Source organism: Mustelus asterias, chromosome 19, assembly GCF_964213995.1.
Source record: "Mustelus asterias chromosome 19, sMusAst1.hap1.1, whole genome shotgun sequence".
In the NCBI taxonomy this organism is placed as follows: domain Eukaryota; kingdom Metazoa; phylum Chordata; class Chondrichthyes; order Carcharhiniformes; family Triakidae; genus Mustelus; species Mustelus asterias.
In genome coordinates this window covers 44360811-44366387 of record NC_135819.1, presented here as the reverse complement: position 1 = coordinate 44366387, position 5577 = coordinate 44360811, and the positions used below count along the sequence as shown (strand labels likewise).

At 52.6% G+C, this 5577-nt stretch overlaps 1 non-coding gene across 1 annotated transcript; it reads right to left on the bottom strand.

Annotated features, from left to right (window-relative positions):
* Positions 1-203: 203 nt before the first annotated feature.
* LOC144508132 (U2 spliceosomal RNA) lies at positions 204-402 on the bottom strand. The gene has a single exon (XR_013500224.1). It is a non-coding gene; the product is annotated as a U2 spliceosomal RNA (small nuclear RNA).
* Between the last annotated feature and the right edge of the window lie 5175 nt (positions 403-5577).

Below are 5577 nucleotides of genomic sequence, written 5' to 3'. Positions count from 1 at the left end.
TTGGATTGGATTTGTCCTGCTTTCTGTGGACAGGATGTACTGAGCATTGATCCATATTGTTGAATAGATGCCTGTGTGGTATCTGTATTTTTTTTTGTTTATATATCCAATTCAATCCAATCAAAGTCCAATTCAAAGTCTCAGCAAGTGAGACATTCCAGATCCAAGCTGACAAGACAGGGCTCTCACTTCCTGTCTTGGGCTTGATCTACATGATCCAAGCTGATTGGAGCAGGCATTGCACCTTTTCCAAGGCTCGATCTTATTTGCATCTTAGTCAAAAGGCCAAGATGCCGCTTTAAAAAATTGCTTCAAATGAAGCCTCAGTGTAACCTCATGACTTCAAACAAGTGCAGCATGTCGATACTACACTTGATCTTAGCCAAAAGGCAGAGAAGCGATTGGAACAGCTTGGCTCGGGGCATGATTAGTTCTGGAGCACAAGTCAGTAGCACAGCTGGGATGTTGTTGAGGTCCATAACATACTTTGGGGTCATCCAGACTTGAAACATTCAGTAAGAACTCTCACAACACCAGGTTAAAGTCTGTTCTCTCTCCAAAGATGCTGTCAGAGCTGCTGAGATTTTCCAGCATTTTCTGCCTGCATATTGAAGTGGCTGCATTGGTCATCCTCACCCAGTAGTGCTGTGTGTTTCACTGAGATGGTGTGGAGATGCCGGCGTTGGACTGGGGTAAACACGGGAAGAAGTCTAACAACACCAGGTTAAAGTCCAACAGGTTTATTTGGTAGCAAAATAAACCTGTTGGACTTTAACCTGGTGTTAAACTCCTCACTGAGATGGACCAGTGAATGGAGTTTCCCATTGGGAATGAATGGAACACACGGACTGAAAATCGCTACAAGTCTGGGGGAGGGGTTACCTGACGTCACAATGCAGTGGGCAAGGTGATTGGTCAATGGCCGGCCTTGGTCACAAAGGATGACGTAGGACGGATGGGTGCTGGCTTGTGATTGGTCCAGGGTGGGCAGTGCGAGTCAGAGTGAGTGCACCGGAGAGGCGCAGGATGTGGAGTGAACCCGCTCCCGGAGCCTGAACCCCGGATCCCAGCCCCAGGACCCCCGGAGCCTGAACACCGACCCCCGGAGCCTGAACTCCGGATCCCAGCCCCAGGACCCCCGGAGCCTGAACCCCAACCCCCGGAGCCTGAACCCCGGATCCCAGCCCCAGGACCCCCGGAGCCTGAACACCGACCCCCGGAGCCTGAACTCCGGATCCCAGCCCCAGGACCCCCGGAGCCTGAACCCCAACCCCCGGAGCCTGAACCCCGGATCCCAGCCCCAGGACCCCCGGAGCCTGAACACCGACCCCCGGAGCCTGAACCCCGGATCCCAGCCCCAGGACCCCCGGAGCCTGAACACCGACCCCCGGAGCCTGAACCCCGGATCCCAGCCCCAGGACCCCCGGAGCCTGAACACCGACCCCCGGAGCCTGAACCCCGGATCCCAGCCCCAGGACCCCCGGAGCCTGAACACCGACCCCCGGAGCCTGAACCCCGGATCCCAGCCCCAGGACCCCCGGAGCCTGAACACCGACCCCCGGAGCCTGAACCCCGGATCCCAGCCCCAGGACCCCCGGAGCCTGAACACCGACCCCCGGAGCCTGAACTCCGGATCCCAGCCCCAGGACCCCCGGAGCCTGAACCCCAACCCCCGGAGCCTGAACCCCGGATCCCAGCCCCAGGACCCCCGGAGCCTGAACACCGACCCCCGGAGCCTGAACCCCGGATCCCAGCCCCAGGACCCCCGGAGCCTGAACACCGACCCCCGGAGCCTGAACCCCGGATCCCAGCCCCAGGACCCCCGCAGCCTGGACCCCGGATCCCAGCCCCAGGACCCCCGCAGCCTGGACCCCGGATCCCAGCCCCAGGACCCCCGCAGCCTGGACCCCCGAGCCTGAACACCGGATCCCAGCCCCAGGACCCCCGCACCTGAACCCCAGAGCCTGTACCCCGGAGCCTGAACCCCGGATCCCAGCCCCAGGACCCCCGCAGCCTGAACCCCGGAGCCTGAACCCCGGATCCCAGCCCCAGGACCCCCGCAGCCTGGACCCCGCAGCCTGGACCCCGCAGCCTGAACCCCCGGAGCCTGAACCCCGGATCCCAGCCCCAGGACCCCCGCAGCCTGGACCCCCGGATCTCAACCCCAGGACCCCCGGATCTCAGCCACAGGACCCCCAGAGCCTGGACCCCAGGCTCTGAGCCCCAGGATCCCCGGAGCCTGGACCCCCGGATCTCAGCCACAGGCCCCTCAGAGCCTGGACCCCCGGATCTCAGCCGCAGGACCCCCGGAGCCTGGACCCCAGGCTCTGAGCCCCAGGACCCCCGGAGCCTGGACCCCCGGATCTCAGCCCCTGGCTCCTCGGTGCCTGGACCCCCGGATCTCAGCCCCAGGTCCCCCGGAGCCTGGACCCCTGGATCTCCGCTCCAGGATCCCCGGAGCCTGGACCCCCGAATCTTAGCCGCAGGACCCCTGGAGCCTGGACCCCAGGCTCTGAGCCCCAGGATCCCCGGAGCCTGGACCCCCGGATCTGAGCCCCAGGACCTCCGGAGTCTGGACCCCCGGATCTCAGCTGCAGGACCCCTGGAGCCTGCACCCCCAGATCTCAGCCCCAGGACCCCCAGAGCCTGGACCCCCGGATCTCAGCCCCAGGACCCCCGGAGCCTGGACCCCAGGCTCTGAGCCCCAGGACCCCCGGATCTCAGCCCCAGGACCCCCGGAGCCTGGACCCCCGGATCTCAGCCGCACGACCCCCGGAGCCTGGATCCCCGGATCTCAGCCGCAGGACCCCCAGAGTCTGGACCCCAGTATCTGAGCCCCAGGACCCCCGGAGCCTGGATCCCTGGATCTCAGCCCCAGGACCCCCAGAGTCTGGACTCCAGTATCTGAGCCTCAGGATCCCCGGAGCCTGGACCCCCGGATCTCAGCCCCACGACCCCCGGAGCCTGGACCCGGAACTGAGCCCCAGGACCCCTGGAGCCTGGACCCCCAGATCTGAGCCATAGGCCCACTGGCCATTGGATCCCCAGCGACAGCATTTGATGCAGTGGGGAAGCCGGGCTCGGTTGTTCCAGCGAGTACCAATCACAGAGCATAAAACCGAGGGCTTCTCCTTCCAAACTGACTCGCTTCACCCTTGGGGGTTTAATTGAAGCTGACTGCATTTATATCCCTCCTGCTCTGGGTGAGTATTTGAGAGACTTGTGTCTCCGGTGGGGATTTTTTTTAAGTGGATGGAATATTAAGACAAGGGTGTAATGTGAGCCATCAATTATCTACTTCTGCGCGCTGTTGCAGGGCTCCACATCCCACTTTACAAAGGCAGGACACTCTGCTTCTAACATGAAGAACTTACTTCAATCCTTAATTCACATTGTGGGATTCTTTTTGGAGTTTATAATTTTCTGCTGAATCCTGGAAACCAACTTCTCTGCTCCCTAGAAACTTTTATTTGGTGATTTATCCAACTATATTTGAGTTCAAACCGAGAAATGTTACGAAGACAATCTAGCAGAGTTAGTATTGGAGCAAGGTGAACCAGTCAAGGATGCACTTTTAAGATCAGATAGCTAAGGGTTAAGGCTAGGAGTTTGTATATCCTTCTGCAACATGTTTCAATGGTTGCATTTAACTGAGCAGTGTTCACAACATCTGTTCAGAATCATTGTTCAGTTTTGAAATTTCAACACTAGATTAGTTCATTAACCACTGTATTTTTTTGTAGATGTTTGTAAGGTCATCTGAAGAACTGAATCAACCTTGAATTACACAGAGACATGATGGACAGTGCCAGTAGTATCTTGGTGGCTTTGCTTAAAGCAATTATTGCAGGACAGAGACCCAATTCAAAAATGGTCAAATTATATTTGTTTGGAGCAATCTTGGCACTTCTTACAGTATTCCTGGCGGTAATAGAGATGGTGCATTCGACACTGCAACCTGTAGATAAAGACGATGACTTGGAAGCAATAGACGGTATATTTGTCAGACCATCAAGATCCACTCGAAGCTTTCCTTTGACTGAAAAGAACAAACCACACAGATTGCACGCCTCTTAGTGGGACTGAAATCTAAAAGTGCGAGTAATTGCTGTGCCCTCGACGTGTGAACTATTTCACTTTCTGCACTAGAATATGAATAGCCGTCTGATGCTTGGAATTTTAAAAATACGACAAATTTGTAGTGGGATGATCCAATCTAGAGAAACTAATAAGATACATGAACCAGTCAGACAAGATTGTTACTGTGGAATATCTACCCTTTTGAGCCACTCACTGATTATTCTCAATACTGAAACAGAACATTTGCTTTGTACTAAATTACAAAACTATTTTTAGAAATAAAAAGTTGCGAGACTTGATGTGATTTGCTATACAATTTCTGACTGGTTCAACAATTTCTGTAAACTTAGTTCAGAGAATTGTGGTTAAGTTTCATGATAGATAAAGCTGTAAATTGCTTCGAATGTTCATGACTTTGCTGCACATGTACATGATTCCAGTTGTTGATGGCCATAAGTGTAGACCTGAAAACTGCAAGCACCAAAGGTCTTGGTGCAGTGTATACCCAAGAATAAACACACCTAAATAACAACCTTTTATGAAGTGGTTTATTGCTGGAGGTGACTGAGCTTTTCAATATCTTTAAACATATTCACACAAAAGGTTGATGCATTTTGCATGTATTAATTTATTAGTTAACCATGAGCTTCTTGTTGAAGAATTCTGTTTTTCTGGTTTTCCCTTTTTCAGCTGCTTTTGAAAATCTCGCCTGTTTCTGTCTCCACAATCTCAGACAATGCATTCCAAACCAATCTGTGTTATCCTCGTATTGTCATTAGTTCTTTCGCCAGTCAGCTGACGATTATGTCTGCCAATGGGAACTGTTATGCTCCACTCTGTCAGCATGCCTCAGAATTTTCAACACTTGGATCTTCCTGTCATGATAGTTAAAGCTTCTTCAATCTAACCGTGTAACTCTAATCCCTCATCCCTGAAACCATTCTTACACCCTCTCCAAAGCCTTCACATCCTTCCTAAAGTGCGCAAAGTTGGACATATTACTCCAGTTGGGGCTGGACAAGTGTTTTATAAAGATTCTTCATAACTTCCAGGATCAGACGATTTTTAACCACATTCTGAAGCTGCCCCGTCACCTTTAACGATTTGTGTACAGTACATACAGCCCATGTCTCCTGGTTTCTGCAGTCCTCTATTTCACATTGCATCTCCTTGTTCTTCTTACTCAAGTACACCACATCACACTTCTCCAAATTAAATTTCATCTCCCATATGTTTGCCCATTCCACCAGCATGTCTATGCCCCCCTTGAATTCTATTTGAAATGGTCATTGTCTGGCACTTGTGTGGCGTGAATGTTAGTTATGAAAATACTGACATAATGCGAGTTGTGTTGCAGGTCATTCACTAGAAATATATGCATATCTGGACTAAAAGGTAGCCTATGGAAAAAGTTAAATCTCGCCTGGGAAACTATGAAATTAATAGTCACTATAGGACAAAAATATTAAAAACTGGTTGCAGCTGAATATCTCCCAG